The 17945-nt window shown below is 42.2% G+C and overlaps 1 long non-coding RNA gene across 1 annotated transcript; it reads right to left on the bottom strand.

Annotated features, from left to right (window-relative positions):
• Positions 1-5119: 5119 nt before the first annotated feature.
• LOC102076519 (uncharacterized) lies at positions 5120-8730 on the bottom strand. Its single transcript, XR_269196.4, has 3 exons — positions 8426-8730; positions 7946-8083; positions 5120-5612 (listed from the first exon to the last, which is right to left on the bottom strand). It is a non-coding gene; the product is annotated as an uncharacterized LOC102076519 (long non-coding RNA).
• Positions 8731-17945: the final 9215 nt, after the last annotated feature.

The raw sequence follows: 17945 nt of genomic DNA, 5'->3' as shown, positions 1-17945 counted from the left end.
TTGAAATCGGACCAAGACCAAACGCTGTTGGTACCATTTTTTGGTTCAGCACCTGAGTACGATTAGTGCTCCACTCTAAGTGCCTTGAGGCGACTGTTGATATGATTTCATATTATATAAATAAAACTGAAGTGAACTGCACCAAGGGCGAAAATGAATCAGAGTTCGATTTAAGGTTTTTAAGGATTTAAAGTGTGAAAACATCCAAAAACGGAACTGAGCCAAATGCCAACATTGTGCAGTCAATTTGAGATTAAATCAGGAGACAGAAGGCTCTTTGGCAGCCTAAAAACAGCCCCAAACCAGATCTGATGCTGACAAATCTAAATTAAGTTTAAGAAGCTTTGAAGTTCAAGCGAGCAAATGGAGTCAGTTATGCCCACGGCTCTGTTTTTACATGTGTTGTCATTATAGTTTTAATCATGAATTTGTCAGTGTACTTCTGCAACTTTTCATGAAAGAGATAACAACACAGAAACCGTTAAACAAATAGTTTTTATTGAAATGATAACGGAAGTCTGAACAAACAAGGGAAGCCTGGCATCTCTCGGCCACTGACAGACGGCAGAACGGAGGCAGTAAAATAATCTTTAATTTCTCAGCTGCTGACAGAAGCAAGCCACAAATGCTCCCTGTGTCTAATGAAAGTCTCATTTTTAAATGTCATTTAGCTGAACCTTTGAATCAAGAGCTTAAACAGTGGAAAATACACAGCACAGGCTAAATGTATTTGAATGGTGCTGCTGGGGGCACAGCATAATGTCAGACTTAATAAATTAAAGCAGTGGCAGTGAGCCCGTAGTGTCAGCTGTGAGCGCAGACTTTGTGTTGTGATTCACTCTGTGTTTAAATTTGAACTCACAAGGTCAGACAGTAATTGACCTGCCAGGGATTCGCTGTCTTTGATTTAAGACAGTCCTGATATGCAGCACATATCCCTGCGCCGGGATACAGAGGAGAAAGTAAATAACGCTGCTGCTGCTGCGGGGATGAAACCAACAATGGAAGCATAAAACATCAACAACAACAACGAAGACCCAGATTCCACAGACCTCGCATCATTTATCATTTTAAACACAGAACAGTAACATGGATGCAAACATTAGATTGTAGGATTGTAGAGTCGTTCAGCACAGAGTGTAAATTCATCCACATCTACTCAAAGGTACTGTGGGAAATAAGCACAGGTGGCCAGGTCTGTGCAGGCTAGTGTTAGGTTAGCAACATGACAGCTTTGACCTCAGAGGGTTACACTGCATATATTCCTGTTTATCTTTCTAAGTTTTATTACTCATAAAATAGATTTAGTATTCCAATATTTGGGATTTATTTAATTTTGGTTGAATTATATGTAAGAAGGGGGGTACCACCCATAGTTACATACACTCCTTGTTATGTATTTATCATTTCTATGTCAGTTTATTTTGAGTACAAATACACTTTTACACTATTGTTGCTGTTTCCTTTAAAGTGGGCTCAATACTCACTAAAAGTGTGATCTCATTTCTTCTGCAGCTGTCTGCACGTCTCTTATGGATGTCAGCCTGTGATGGCTGCAGTTACAGCCACACAGTGGAAATATCCACCTAATATTAGTGTAGAGGCTTACACATACCACGACACTCACATTTTTCCTTCTTTAAATATAGGATTTAATTTACAGGATAATAAATAACTGGGTTTGGTTTAGAATTAATTTACATACTCATATAATACTGTATTCTAAAATAAGTGCTCACATTTTGGTTTGCACTGTTATGTATGATTTAATCTCTTTGTTCACTGAGTTACCTCAGTTGCAGCTGGTTGATGGGCTAAGAGGTGGAAAAGGGGCGGAGCAAGCCTAGATGGAGAACTGCAAATCGGCTCATACCATAAGTCTGGATCTCATCCTTCATCTCAGCTCCTCTGTGTCTTCTTTTTGGAATTTGTTATGTTAGTTTCAGTTTGGTTTTTTGTGTTCTACCCCTTTTTTGTGGGCTGATCAGCCACTATTTAAGTTTCCCTTTGTCTCGTTTAAGTAGGTTAGTTTGTTACCAGTATTGGTTGTTGTTAACTTCTGAGTAGAGTTCTTTTACTTTGACGTCTTTTATGGGCCCAAGATTTTATTTTATTTTTTTTTGTATAATTTAACCAAATTTGTTTCTGGGGTTAAATAAAAAAAACTTTTTTTAGACTTTAACCTTCACTGCTTGGTCCATCACACAGCCCATCAAACACCAACCCAGTAAGAAAACTTAAATGAACTTTAATCTTTGAAGAAAAGTATAAATGTGTAGCCCCACTGAGGTTATCAACCATGAAGCAGTCACCTGCAGCTGGACAGACTGGGCAGACTGGGCTTATGCTTGTGCCAAGACGTGTCCTGTGATATGCTCCAACATCATGTATTTCCATGAGTCCCCTATAAAAGGTTAATATGGTTATATGGTATGTGGTGGTGTGTTTGCGATTTAGAAAATCTACATTGTATCTTAAGACGTAGCCGGAAACTCCTCTGTGCACCTCCTGAGAAACAACTACACGTCGGGTCGGTGCAGCCCGCAGTGACTTATTTGGCGTGGAAGGTTGCGGTGTGGGATTAAGAGGGATTTCCGGTTACATCGTAAATCAGGACGTAGATTTCCCTCAGAGGTCTTAAATCAAGCTTTATTCTCTCTCCAGAGGCTTTTCCCTCTGAGTGGCAGATTTACTGTCATCATGTCCTCCTACCACTTCCTGCTGCATCACCTGAGTTGAAGTGCCAGCTCAGTCATCCACTCTTCATCACACTGACGCAGCCCCAGTGGCAGTGACCAGTCAGGCTTCTCATCCTTCATCTCGGCTCCTCTGCATCTTCTTTAAATGCAAAAATCTTTGCAAATCATTTGTGGAAAGAAGGAGGAGGACTCGCCAGCGTGCACACTCACTGTCACCCCTCTCACCACCAAAACTCGCCTCTGGGAAGCACTCACCTGCTTCTCTTCACCTCATCATGAATTCTCCCCCGGCTGTGGGTCCGGTCACTCTCCGGCTTCTTTCCAGCCTTTGTAAAAAATACCTGAAAGCATGTTTCCAGTGTCTGTGTGGGTCCACAGGCTCAGACGCCACCACTCCAGCAGCTACAGGATGATTTGTTAATAAGAAAATGTTGTAGTTGATATAGAGAGGCCGCCATGAGGATGATTGACTGCGACTCGTGTGCCATTGTGACTGATTCTGCAGCCCTCCACTCAGAGCCGTCTGACTCTGCCAGTGAAGTCTGAGTCTGTGTGGGAGAGTTTAAAGAGAGCGGCATCTCCTGGGACCTGTGTCTGCCTGTGATCCTGTTAGCTTTGTTTGGAGCTTTTCTGCAGAGCCGGATTTATCCCAGTCCAATCAGTCCAAACGGAAGCAGCTGAGCGCTTCCAGCGTCAAATTGGGTGGACTGGGAACAGTCGAAATCCCAGTCTGAGGTCCAAAAAGTAAATCAAGGACACAAATTTGAATAAAGTCTCACCGGGTGATGGCTGTTTCATTTTAAAAGATTCTTACAAACTGTGTTTTCTTTTAGCTGGAAGGAGGAGGCACTCATTTCCAGTAAAAAGTGATTTTTGTGCAAAAATGGATCAAATTAAAAATATTTCACGCTAACCTGAGTGATGGAAACATGATAACAAGTAAGAAGTTACGCCTGTCATGGTTGTTGTTCTAAATACCGACTCTTTGGTGACCCGATGTGACGTTCCATTTGTCCATTTTCAACAGTTGTCTCGTCTCGTTGCCTCAGTTTTGTCTCTTTATGTCATCGTCTTAAGGTTTCATGTTGTTTTCGGGTTCTTTGCTTTTTAGGATTTTCTGCTGGTCTGGTTCAGCTGAACTTTGGATTCCTGTTTTAATTTCTTTGCTAATCTAGTAGATTTTATTTTATTTGTGGTCATATATTAATTCCTGTTTTTATTTTATTCTTTTGATCAATTTTTCTTCAACTCTTGATTTTATTATTTTATTATAAATAGTTAAGTTTCCTCAGTGTTTCTCCCTCTCTCATCTTTCTATAGTCCCCCTCTTCTATTTTATTATTTGTCTTTCAGGCACTTCCTGTTTTACTTTGAAGGTTCAGTTTCCGTCTATAGCCTGTGCTAACTGATTGATTACCTGATTGCTCTCACCTCTGGTAATTTCTTCCACCTGTGCCTCCTTCTCTTCCTGCAGTCCTTAGGCTACGTTCACACTGCAGGCGAAAGCGCATCAAATCCGACTTTTGTGACCCTGTGCGACCCATATCTGATCATAGTATGACTGCTTGAACAGCACAAATCTGATATTGTCAAATCCGACCTGGGTCACTTTCGTATGTGGTACTGAATCTGATACATATCTGATGTTTTAGAAAGCGACTGCTGTTTGAACGGTCATGTCGCACTAAATCCGTCTTTTACATCACTGACACAAGACAGACGCCAATTACCAGAGAAGACAAACGAGAAAGCGTGGTGGCCATTGTTAAAGCACAGGCTCTCTTTTTTCTCAGTGTCCTTCTTTCTCTAATTAATTTGTCAAAATTCTGTCGGTTACAACTGTGCAGAAATTGATAGACTGCTGCAACAACACCTACTCACTCTGTAGCCGCCATTTTTACTTCCGTAAACAGAGCGCGTTGTATGTGATGTTGTCTTTTGTGCATGCGGGCCGCTTTGATCGTTCACACTAGAGCGCGTTTGCTGCCACATTTTATTTGTAGTGTGAACAACCAGACAAAAAAAAATCAGATTTGATCAAAAAATCGGAATTAAGCATTAAGACCTGCAGTGTGAACGTAGCCTTAGATAGTCTGGCCTTCCTCTTTATCACGATGCTCCTGTAGACGTTCCTTTGTGTCCTGCCCCTGAGTTACTCTTGGTTGTTTCCTCCTGATTTTGGACTTTATCAGCTAATAAAGATGCTTTTCCCCCTGATTATCTTAATATCCCGACACTGCAAATTTTAAACAATGATTCGAGGCCACTCGTGTCAGGTTTAGTTCAGTGCACGCTGATTTGTCTTTTTGTTCCATTTGAATTGTTCAAGTCACTCCATTCAGTTAAAAAGACGTTTCTTCTGGTACAAAGGTTTAATAAGGGAAAAAGCCGGGTTCATTAAATAATTATGACCTCAGTGCTGACCAGAGTCTCTGTAGTTGAGCATCCTTACCACTGTGTGTGAAGGGCTTCAGAAAATCAGAAACGAAATCGATTCATTTCAAACTAATGTGTCCAAAGATTTTGTTAAACTTAGATTTTCCTCAGAAATCAGTGAGTTTGGTTTTATTTGAGACTTCAGAGATGAACTCTTCCCTCCCCACGAGACCATAACAGACACACACACACACACACACACACACACACACACACACACACACACACACACACCTGTAATTCATGCTATTGTATCGCTCCACAGTGAAAGACAAAAAGACTGACACAATAACACATTTTTGTGGATACACACACACACACACACACAGACATTCATAAGCTGGTCACGGAGACGTAGCAGACGGTGGAGGTTGGCAGTGGCATTGAGTTTTGTGTTTGGCCCTGGCCTGAAGGCCATGTGGGACCCACAGACGGTGGGACTGCAGCCCATCCACAGGCCTGTCTTCATGTCTGGATCTGTAAGATTTTGTAAATGTATTTCACCAACATCACACAATGAACCAAAATCAGTGAAACAACACACACACACACACACACACACACACACACACACACACCTCAGCCTAAATGACTGTAGTTTACAGCAGCTCAGGATTTGCTTTCATAACTGAAGGATCCTCTGTTTCATGGTCCTGAACACAATTTTCCATCAGACCGGTCTCACACGTGCCGACTGGTGTCTTTGTGCACAAAATGAACGTTCTCCACTTCTAAAGTTTGGAGGTTGGAGGGGTTAGCATTAGTTACATTGTTATATTAATTATCATTAAGAAAAATCATTTAGAAAAGTTTTGTGATTTGGGTAAAAGACAAATTTACCATCGTTCCCATGGAGACACATCCTCACTAAAGAGTCTTGACATGAACACATTTCCTATTGAAACATATTTTATCAATAAAAGTGACCATTGTGTGACCAGCCTGAGTTCAATGAAAAAAAAGACCTCATAACACATTTTGCTTACTCTTTGTGCAACTTCCTGCTAAACTGATAAATATTTACCTTTTAACTGGGAGTTCATTGAATCTGATTGGCCCGTGTTGGGCTGTTTACTTGTGCAGGTGTTCGTCTTTGGTCCACAGCCCTCATCATCATCACAACCAAAACTTTGTGGCTTCACTCCACATTTCTGAGCTCCATCTGGACCCTCCAGCTCTCCAAAAAACCAACCCATTTATCCTGCCGACGAGCAGCACCCCTGGGTGCCCCGTGAGCCACAGCGCGCTGACACAGAGCCCCACCAGAGCCGAGACATATGGTTTAAAAATGCACACGATGAGTCAGATAGAGCGACAGTCGTGGCAGCAGTCCAGCAGTTTGCAACTGTCTCCATCAGCGCTTCAGCAGACACTCACAGAGGGAAGTGTTAGCAATAATAGCTCCTGTTCAGCTTCGACTCTCTTCTACTCACAGTGTTTTCTACTCTTAGCTCTGTGTGATGTCACAGATAAATGTTATCCCTAATATGGTTGGCCGTGCTGAGCCTGCTATTCAAATCTGGGTGAAGCAGCCAATCTGAGCATCTGTGGGAGGTGCTCAACATCCTGGTGCAGATACCAGAGTGGAGTCCACACCTCGTCGGGTCAGGGCTGTGTTATCATCAACGTTGGACCAACACAGCATCACACAGGTGGTCATACTTTTAAAAATGGACAGGCCAGCAAACCACAAAGCCAAAGCTTAGCTAACCGACTGTAATTTGAACGTTAGCTTATGGAAATAATAAAATATGTCGGTTTAACTGGGAACAAGCACCAGCAGCAGCTTTGTTTGTCTTTTTCTTGGCCAGTACAGCCAAACAGGTCGCTCCAGCATTCATTATATATCAGCTTCTTATTGTTCATATACTTTATGCAGTATATTTTCCCTAAAACTAACTTCAGTTCCTGTTGCTATATTGCTGTCATGTGGCCCCAGCACCTTGCTAGCTCACTTATTTATTTTACCTTTTCCTTTCTTGGTCGTGTGTAAAACAACGACCCACAATGACCAGGGTGTGAAAAATGCCTCAGTGAATACAGAATAATGTTTATTTGGGAATGTATTAAAGTTTAAATCGGGTATGCTTCAGGGCAGGGCTACCTGATGACTAATGCTAAATCACGAAGTTTATAATAATGCACTGTCCCTCAGTTTCTCCAGCTGATCCAGTTTGCAAAATCTGGACGTGCTCGCTGCCTCCGGGCCGCGTTCCAGTTTTTAAATAAAACAACATCCTAGCTGGAGTAACTTTTGATGTTTTTCAATCGTTGTTTTTGTTCATTTTATGCATAAATTTTAAAACACAAAGAGATTTATTGAACAAACTTATAAAAGGCTGTGATCACAAAATGCGCATATACTGCTTATCGTTGAATACATAGTGCTCATAAAAAGTAACATAAATGCAGTTTTAGTACACACACACACACACACACACACACACACACACACACACACACACACCAGATCCATGAGGAATCCACAGTTGGAGCCGAGCAGCTTTGATCAGTGCCTCTCACTGATGGACAGGTGTGATCCTCCTTTCAAAACCACACAGGTGTTTTAATAAAGAAGCTCCACAGGGTGAGACTTTGATGAAATCACACAAACACACACACACGGAGACATAATGTCATTCATTTCACCTATAAAAGGATACTTAAAGAGAGACAGGTGGCCGGTGACACACTCCACCACCTGTATCATCACTGAGACCAGATGCTTCCCTGCTGCAAGTGTGTGTGTGTGTGTGTGTGTGTGTGTGTGTGTGTGTGTGTGTGTGTGGGACAGCCTGAGCTCTACTCACCTAGAAATCATCTCCTTTTATTACTCTCCCCATGAGGTCTGGAAGTATGCGTGTGTGCTCGTCATCTCCAGACAGTATGAGGTGTTTCATTACAGAGGATCAGCTGAAACGCCACGCCGAGCCGCAGAAACCCGACAACTGTAACGAGAATGTCGCCGGTCTCCTTTCAGTGTCTGAATTTCTTACTGAACAGCTCAAGGACGTGCAGGTCAGACAAAATTCAAACAAGAAGTAAAATTAATGGTGTGTTCAGGAAGTCCCTGTTGTGTCATAAAACGTTTAAAACGACGCTGCATTATCGGTGATGGCAGATAGCTGCAGTATCACAGAAATCCTCCTGCTGTTAAAATAAAGCATGCAGCACAAATAAGTCCTTAAAAACAGAAATTAGTTTTACGCCTTTTCTCTCATCTCAAAGTCACCCCCCCCAAAAAAGTTGTTAGACAAATGATTTTGTGATGAGTGACGGCGGGGAATCACCAACTCTTTGTGGTAGAGGTCAACAAGGTCCTGGGTGAGAGGTCAGATGAAGAGCCATGACTGTAAAACCAAAGGACCAGTTTATCCTGCCCGGGAAAGGGTTACCAGGCCCATCGTAGGAGATCGATGTCATGTTCTGGAGTGTAACAGGTAGGACCCAGATGCTGGCGAGCTTATAAGGGAGCAGCTTATTTTGCTGTAAGTCCAAAAAAATGAAAAGTACCAAAATTTCAAAAAGGCGTTGCATAGCAACATAACACAACAATGACCAAATGAAAAACATGGCTGTTTATACACGGACACACTGAGGGCTAATGAGGGGAGTGGAAACAGCTGGGTAACAAATAACAAGTGAAATAATCCAGGATAATGGGAGTAAAACTAAAATCACGCACAGGAGATAATTATCACCAAATTAAAGTAGGAAATACAGGAAACACAGAACCAAAGAGTCAAGATACAAAATAGGAAAATGAAAATGAAACTAAAAATTAAACATTCATTATGTGTGCCTATGGAAAGAGGCACACATATTACTATTCGTCGGATTTATTATTATGTGTGCCTATGACAAGAGGCACACATATTACTATTCGTCGGATTTATTATTATTATTATTATTATTATTATTATTCTCCAGTTTCCGCCTGAAATTTTGCAGCGAATCTCGCCTCGCAGTTTTGAGACAAGCTTCATATATGTTACCTCATTTTGTGCGGCCGGATGCCTCTCTGCCTAACAGTTTTGACAATAGGGTTACATATGTTAGATCATTTTGTGCGGCTGGAGCTGGACTAGTATGGTATACACTTTTGGTGTTCATGACTTTTATAGTTTTTGAAATACTTAGATTTTAGTGCAAATTTAGGCCAATTTCCATAGAAACAGACTTTATTTGTGGTGGGTTGGCTCTCTCTAGTGGTATACCGGGAGTAGTACGGCCGAAATCTGTATGCTTGTTTTTAAACTCAATATCCCATAATGCATAGCACGCCTCTGCCGAGTTCAACAATGGCGGACACCTCTTCGTTTTAAACGTCTTTTATTCGTGTTTCTAGGTCACAAAATGAACTTTTAAGATATTTTCAGGCGAGAATGTAGGTGTGTAAACTTCAAATATCTGCTCGTTTTGTCAAAACATCCCATATTATATCTGACGATGTTGCCGGCTAACTAGCTAGCGTGGCTAGCGACCCTTCGAGCACCCGGGCTTGCCTTCAGTGAGACTGCTGACCATCACCTGTTCGCTCGCCAACAGACTGTCTTACGGTGCGTTCACACCGAACGCGATAGAGGCGGCCAGAGCGTCAGGTTTACATGTAAAGTCAATGGAAAGAGGGTGATGACACGCGATTGCGCGTCCGGCGAAAATTCTGAAGCAGATTTGCGTCGCGAAAACGCCAAAACGCCTGAAACGCGCGTCAGTGTAGCGCGTCTGGCGCGTTTGACTCGCGGAAAAAACCACGCGCGTGAGTTTTTGTGTTGCATTTTGTGCATACGCGTCTTTCGCCTCTACCGCTCGAGTTGGAAAAATTTGAACTCCAGCGTCAAGTCGCGCCGCGTCAACCAATCAGGAGCCTGGTGACGTGGCTGTAACCAGGTCAAAGGGGCAGATCAAACCAAAGCCCTTCATTCTTCATTCAGTATGGAGGAAAAACTCATCAACGCAGTGGCTAATCGTCCAGAACTATACGATGCTAGCTGCTACTTCTACCGGGACAGGAATAAAAAGGACCGAGCTTGGAGGCACAGAAGTGAGGAGATCGGGCAACCTGGTAAGTTCATTTGTTCTTCTTTTTAATTTTCAGACTGACCCGATGAAGCCGCGCTAAAGCTAGCAAGCCCGCCTACTGTCCCGCTATTTTCCCACTGATGTACAAATACCGTTGTGGTTTTATGCATGTTGTCATATAGGAATATATTGTTTATTAATAAACAGCACACAGTGGTCCCGCTCATCCGTCACTGCCTCGCTTTTTCGCTGATTTTTCATTGCACCGCACAGCATTGCATTCTGCAGCCTGATTGACAAATCTCCTCCGTGTCGTGTCTCCTGCGCTTGCCAAATTGATCATGTTTGGTTTTGATAACCATCACGTCCAATAGAAAAAACAGCACAAAAACACACATAACTATGACCCTCATTCGGAAATAGACACCTGCACCGGGAGGAAAAGGAAAAGGCGCACGAAAGTGGCAGGCAGATGAAGACAAAACGCGGCATAAAAATACTTTTACGTTTTGCAATCTTCAAAGGTTTGCACTTTGAGAATCAACTTGTGAGAACTGTGACTAATGTTCATGTGTGTGGGGAAAAAAGTGTATAAAGTGCGTGGCGAGGGGCTAGTTATTCTGAGAACCCCTGCTGCAATAAAACAGGGACCACTGTATATACTTTCTCTATGATTATTGTATTCAACCTGTTAACAGTTAATATTGTCTTGATAGAACCAACTGATTCTGCTGCAGAGCATCCCCTGTTGCTTCTCCTGGCTCCCCAGTCCCTGAGCTCCTGCTGCTGCACCCACAGGTATGTACAGCAAGCACTGATAGCTTTTTACTCGGTGTGGGATTGCCTTGTGATCACCTTTACTAAATATCTACAACTAATCTGATTATATCCTGTTTTGTTTTTTCAATGTTGACATTAAAATCTAGTAGCAGCCTTCTCATTTCTTTGTGTTTTGTGCTGTGTTTTACACGCCCAGAGAGGAGGACAGCTCCGAGGCAGATGAGGGACGGGTCCCAGGACGGTCCATCGGCGGTGGAGCTGGCCATCCTGGTGTCCCTGAAGAGGCTACGCCAGTCTGCAATGGAGCATTTCCTCCTCAGCCTTGTTCCTGCTCTGGAGAGCAGCTGGGTCTTTTTTTTTTTTTATTCCTGTCTCTCTGTAAATAGTTATATTTTATATATTTATGTTTAATGTTTTTCTCTGTGAGAATTTTAATATTATTTCAAATAAATTTTTATAATGACTAATGTCTCAGTTCTACTACACAGCAAATGTTGGCACACGACTTGACACATGTAGAATTTATTTCATATTACACTAATGACAGAATATACTAATACAGTGGGATGCAAAGGTTTGGGCAACCTTGTTAATAGCCATTATTTTCCTGTATAAATCGTTAGTTGTTACAATAAAAAATGTCAGTTAAATATATCATACAGGAGACACACACAGTGATATTTGAGAAGTGAAAAGAAGTTTACTGGATTTACAAAAAGTGTGCAATAATTGTTTAAACAAAATCAAGCAGGAGCATAAATTTGGGCACCACAAAAAAAGAAATGAAATAAATATTTAGTGTATATCAATGTGTGCGTCTCCTATGTGATATATGGGGGGCCTTTGTCTGGACGTGCTTCCCATCCAGAGCTCCACAGCAGAGAGGGAAGTTTCAGCGCTCCTGGAATCCCTCTGCAATGGACCGCCAGTCTGCAGTTGAAGGCACAGCCATGAAATCATCCACTAGACAGTCCCAGATGGCCGTCGCTACCTGGGGGGTGATCTGGCACACCGTGGACACACCGACTCTGAAACTGAACGCGATGGTCCTGAAGGAGTCCCCGGTGGCAAGGGACCTGGACAAAAGTGTTCAAAATTAGTATTATGTGTACTGCAGTTACAAAATACATTATTCAAATTCCAAAATACTTTTGTGATGTCAGATTTAAATTACAAAACATAAATCTTACATAAAACATTTTCTAATTATAAGGATAATTACATAATATATATTAGATATAATATAAAACAGTCAGTTGTGTTTTGTTTTAACTTTACCATATCATAATTTGATTGGTAGCAACTTTTACCACTACAGTGAGCCAATCACTCATAATTCCTAAACATGTAAATCAGGCAGGAATGAAGTAAGACATTAATAGAAATAAAGAGTTGTATGTTGACATGTAGCCCTTTCCTTGCTTAAATCATTAATATTTTGAAAAATTAATCTGTGATAAGACATAGCTTATCAAGATAGAACCATATAACTAAAGATGAACCAAACTGTTCACAATTTTATCTACCTCTCAGTTTAAAGAAAGGCTGCTGACCCCTGTTATAGAGTCTGACAGCTGCGAGGATTACATACAAATATTCATCTATACCAGAATTAAACCAGGTCTAAATAAAAAAGAAAAAAGGAGTGAGTATCACTACAAAGATTAACCCACAGTAGTCCTCATACCACAGTTTGATATCAGCAAACACAGAGAGCATACACTGATAGACACCACAGCCATGCTATCAATGCAAACACTGATAACAGCATAAATTGAATTAAATCGGGACTTGATGAGACCTTTCAAGCATCACTAGAAATATTATAAACAGTCGTCTCCATACCACAGTTTGCTATCAGTAAACACCGACGGCATTCATTGATAGCATAGCACATCCATGTTAGCAGTGTATAAACGATAGTTTAGCATATTAGCACAGGTACCAATAAAGGACTACCGTATTAAACACTTTTACTAACCGCAGGCAGATGGACAGGCGCTCTGCAGGTGGGATTGAGCGCCTGTAGTTGGTGTCTAGGCGGGCGATGCTTGGACCAACGCGGGACAGCAGGTCCTCAAACTGGGCGAGGGAAAGACGGCGATATCGCTGAAATCGGCTGTCATCCAGGCGCAGCTCCTGGAGCAAGTGGTGAAACTCACCAAACTGCTCACCCGTCTGGAGGACTTGATGGACCCAGGTACGGCGAGGACGTCCTTAACGCTGCTGCTCTGCTCTCCACAGTAAATAGAAACGCTAGCTCGACAGCTGCCGTCTAGCAAAGATACTGTCTGGCACAACTTCCTCCCACATCCCTCCCACATTTCCGGTTCACGCGCGTCAAAATATGCAATTTTGACGCGCGATGGATTTTTCTTGGACACGCGTTCGAGGTGCGAATGTGCACGCGTCAAATTAGGGGCGTTTGGGGCGTTTTCGCTCGCGCCTATCGCGTTCGGTGTGAACACACCGTTAGGTGGACTTATTTTTCGTTTATATGGGCCGATGATGCTGGTCGATGTGGAAATAATAACTGAGTTGTTTGGTCTTGGCTAACGCGCAGCTACAACAGAGAGCAGCTATCTACCGGTGTGTGTCAGAAAAACATGCGGGAACGAGACATAGGAGGCGGCGAGGGGACCGCCGATCGACCGGTGGTAGATCGTGGATCAGGCAAACCTAAGGCAGGAGCGTGAGGTGAACTGAATTTCAGGTAAGAAGTTATGAATTGCACAGGAGTTTCTATAGAGCTGTGTGCGCGCTAAGTTACTGACGTTGAACTTTATTTTATTCATAACGGTTAGTCCGTAGAGTTGCCGTACAAACGGAATCGTCCCACATTCAGAGAAAATATTACAATTTATTCTGTCGTTATGAAGCCTCCCCTGTCATTCTCTGGCCTGTTGCAACTTCAATCGTGAAACTGATCAACGATCGGCTTTTCGCTCTTGTTTATCGCGCTAAACAACAGCAGCACGTTTAAGCTTGATCAGCTGTTGTTAGAATTCATTTGATTTTAATTTTGCGGCTGGTCCAAACCAGGAGATGTCCTTACTGAATCATCAGAGCTGAACTGGTGATGGAGAAACAGGTTTACCCTTTACAGGGCTCGCAAAATCGCTAGCCCGACGTCCCGGGGCTAGCGATTTTTCCAGTCGGGCTACCAAAATCCATCTCAGCCCTGCCCGTCGGGCTATCATGGGAGGGAAAGATATGTCAATGCTTTTGCATTCTTTCGCAAATGTAGCTGAGTAATTATGTCATCGGCATCGATGAGCCACTGTCAATATGTGACACATTGAAATCGCGTTTGAATTTGCGCTTGTTTTTTGCTTTCACTTTCACTTTGCGCTAACTGTGTGTAGAGAGCGACAGCACTAATTGGTAAGTCACAGATTAATTGCACACCACTTCCTCTGACATCGTCTTATCAATCGTTAGCTTACTATCAAACATGACAAGTGAAATCTCCTGCAGCAAGCTTAAACGTGATAGAGGCTGATTACGCAGAGAATTGCTGATCGTTATGTAAATATGCATGTAAGAGCAGATGGATTTAAGCAGGTATTTTAGTTCTGCAGAGCCAAACAAGAGAGGTCAGGGTGAAGAAGGGGCAGCCAAAGAAAAGCCAACCACAAAACGGAAAAGTTATGACAAATCAGACTATGAGGGAAAAAGAAAGCGCAGCTTTATGGTTTCATGGACTAAAGAATTTATGTGGCTGGAATACGACGAGCTAAATAACCTCATGTTCTGCCGGGTGTGTTGTGAGTTTCCCTCGATTTCTGAGTCGACAAGCGCCTTTGTTACTGGGACCAGTCATTTTAAGAAAGACCCCATCAGAACCCATGACAAATGCAAGAAATGCATTATTGCCCAGTCTGCAATATCTTTCCCAGAACAAACACCAATTGCAAAAAGCATACTAAAAATAAACCAAGCATAACAAGAAGTCCTGAAAAATCTGTTTAGAACAGCCTACTATGTTGCAAAGAGTGAACTACCACTGACAAAATTTAGCAGTCTTTGCAAACTTCAAAAAGCAAATGGCCTAGATCTTGGTTGCACTTGCCTCTTACCTGTGATTTCAGTGGAAATGTCAAAAATAAGGATCTGACACAGACTGATTCCTGTTGTACAGTTCTTACAAGTTCATAGAAATTTGTTCAATTAGAACCAAATATTTGAGTTGATGATTGAAATTGTTGTTGTAATTTGTGTTTTAAATATTTTTAGATTGATGTTTTGTTTCCTTTACAGTATTATACTTTAATGTATAATATTGTAAAGGAAACAAAACATCAATCAAAAAATTGTCCTCTTTTTTTTTTATTCGGGCTACTTAAATTTATTACCAAAAACTGAAGAGTGCCTCCCCGAAGGGCTACCAGGGATTTTGAAATTTTGCGAGCCCTGCTTTAGGTGACATGAATGAGTTGAAGGGAAGTTATGAACTGTTTCTCAGAGACAAATAAACACCCAGCTCCTGTTTTTGTGTAGCTGACAGCTGGTAACTGTGCAGGGGCGGATCTAGCAAAGCTTTTGCCAGGGGGCCAGGTAGGGCATTAACAGGGAAAGGGGGACACAAAGATATACTTTTCTTTCTTACTCTCGTATAAAATATTTAGCTTTTTATTAAATAGTTATCTGCATCTTACAACCAAAGTTTGTATAATAATACACAAGTTTGGCTGTAGACCATTGTTAATCATTTACTGTGTAAAAATAACAAAAAACAAAAAGTAAATGCAAAAGTGCATAAATATTTATTTTACTTGTTTGATGTGTGTGGCGGGGCGTGGTCTGCAGTGCCGCTGCAGGGGAGGTGGACCCACGGGCGTAAAGTCTGTGCTCTTTCGGCTGTTTTTTGGGTGTGTGTCGGGCTGTCAGTTGAAAAGCTACAGCCGGCTGTGTGGGTACACCAAGCATGTGTGAAAAGTGGTCCATAACGTAATGCTTCAAAGAGTGTTCATGCAAACATTGTCGGGTCTGCCGTGGTACAATGGGACTTCTGCTCATGAACCTGTGTGCACAGCATCTGCAAATCGGGGCTGTGCAAAGTCACTTCATCTTTACCCAAAACTGTAAGCTGTCATCTGTGAGGCGCGAGCGGTGTTTGTTTTTACCATAGTTCACGGTGGAGAATGGCTGCTCTTCTGAGTTTTGCTCTCTGTAGCCGTATGAATGTCAAACTACACTGATTCGCAGCGGCATAGGCACACATAAAATTTCTTCTGAAATTTTCGCTTTCTAGTTATGTGTGCCTATGCCAAGAGGCACACATATTACTATTCCTCGGATTTATTATTATTATTATTATGTGTGCCTATGGAAAGAGGCACACATATTACTATTCGTCGGATTTATTATTATGTGTGCCTATGACAAGAGGCACACATATTACTATTCGTCGGATTTATTATTCTTATTATTATTATTATTATTTTCCTTTTTCCGCCTGAAATTTTGCAGTGTATCTCGACCCGCAGTTTTTAGACAAGCTTCATATATGTTACCTCATTTTGTGCGGCTGGATCTGGAATGGTGTGCTATGACTTTTGGTGTTTATGAATATTATAGTTTTTTAAATATTAATATTTTAGTGAAAATTTTCCCGCGCTCCTCTGCCAAACAGTTTTGAGAATAGGGGTACATATGTTACATCATTTTGTGCGGCTGGAGCTGGGCTAGTATGGTGTGACTTTTGGTGTTTATAACTTTTATAGTTTTTGAAATATTTAGATTTTAGTGCAAATTTAGGCCAATTTCTAGGCTCCTGAGAAAGATTCTGCTTTTGGCACCATAGAAACAGACTTCATTTGTGGTGTCTTGGCTCTCTCTAGTGGTATACCGGGAGTAGTACAGCCGAAAAGATTTATCCTTGTGTTGAAAACTCCATATCCCACAATTCATAGCACGCCTCTACAGAGTGAACAATGGCGGCCACCACTTCGTTTTATATGTCTTTTATTCGTGTTTCTAGGTCACAAAATAAGCTTTTAAGATATTTTCAGGCGAGAATGTAGGTGTGTAAACTTCAAATATCTGCTTGTTTTATCAAGACATCCCATATTTAGTGACAGTGCTCTGACTACGTCGGTCCTGCCTGACAGCTAGCTGGCTACCTAGCTAGCTGCCGCACTTGGCTGCAAATGGATAGCGAGGGGACTCTCTGTCGTTTCACCTCCCCGGTCTCTCGCAAATGCTCGCATAGAATCGGAGTTACAGCTGGATGTGGAAAAAATAACTGAGTTGTTTGGTGGTGCTATAACGCGGAGCTACAACAGTGGGCAGCTATCCACCGGTGTATGACAGAAAGGATATGCCGCGAATGAGACATACGAGGCAGGCGACTGGTGTTTGCTAACGCGGAGGTCAATCGTGGATCAGGGAAAGCGAAGGCAGGAGCGTGAGGTGAACTGAATTTCAGGTAAGAAGTTATGACCTGCACTCTATTTGGGTCAGATATAAACGGAGTTTAGGTGTAGTTTATTTAGCAACAGTTCTCTTACGTGTTGCTGATAGCCGGCTGGCTAGCTAGCTAGCGCCGCTAGCTTAGCTAGCTAGCGCGGCTAGCGACCCTTCGTGAAAAACCACCCAGGCTTGGCTGATAGTGAGGTGGCTAAAATGTGTTTAATCGCCCGATCGCTCGGCAAGGGTCTGTGTCTTAGCTGGACTTATTTTTCGTTTATATGGGCCGATGATGCTGGTCGATGTGGAAAAAATAACTGAGTTGTTTGGTGGTGGAGCTACAACAGAGGGCAGCTATCCACCGGTGTGTGACAGAAAGGACATGCCGCCAACGAGACATACGAGGCCGGGCAGGCGATTGCTAACGCGGTGGTCAATCATGGATCAGGGAAAGCGAAGGCAGGAGCGTGAGGTGAACTGAATTTCAGGTAAGAAGTTTTGAACTGCACTCTATTTCGGTCAGATATAAACCGAGTTTAGGTGTAGTTTATTTTCGTTGTGCTGACTTTTTCAATCACGTACAATAACTCGTACTGC

This window comes from Oreochromis niloticus, linkage group LG4 (assembly GCF_001858045.2).
Source record: "Oreochromis niloticus isolate F11D_XX linkage group LG4, O_niloticus_UMD_NMBU, whole genome shotgun sequence".
Taxonomy (NCBI): Eukaryota; Metazoa; Chordata; class Actinopteri; order Cichliformes; family Cichlidae; genus Oreochromis; species Oreochromis niloticus.
Note: the sequence above shows the minus strand (reverse complement) of the source record. Positions and strands in the feature narration are given on the sequence as shown.